The sequence below is a fragment of the Rhincodon typus genome, chromosome 9 (genome assembly GCF_021869965.1).
Source record: "Rhincodon typus isolate 14 chromosome 9, sRhiTyp1.1, whole genome shotgun sequence".
In the NCBI taxonomy this organism is placed as follows: Eukaryota; Metazoa; Chordata; class Chondrichthyes; order Orectolobiformes; family Rhincodontidae; genus Rhincodon; species Rhincodon typus.
In genome coordinates, this window is record NC_063340.1 from 80,886,995 (window position 1) to 80,887,225 (window position 231).

At 52.8% G+C, this 231-nt stretch overlaps 1 protein-coding gene across 1 annotated transcript in view; it reads left to right on the forward strand.

The window, feature by feature from the left end:
* smyd3 (SET and MYND domain containing 3) overlaps window positions 1–231 on the forward strand; it is a 674,587-nt gene that overhangs the window by 672,082 nt on the left and 2,274 nt on the right. The gene's annotated exons all lie outside the window — the stretch shown is intronic.

Below are 231 nucleotides of genomic sequence, written 5' to 3' on the forward strand. Positions count from 1 at the left end.
CCCAATATGTTCACCCAGTCTGACTGTACCCTGGCCCCAATATGGTTCACCCAGTCTGACTGTACCCTGGCCCCAATATGGTTTACCCAGTCTGACTGTACCCTGGCCCCAATATGTTTTACCCAGTCTGACTGTACCCTGGCCCCAATATGGTTTACCCAGTCTGACTGTACCCTGGCCCCAGTATGGTTTACCCAGTCTGACTGTACCCTGGCCCCAATATGGTTTACC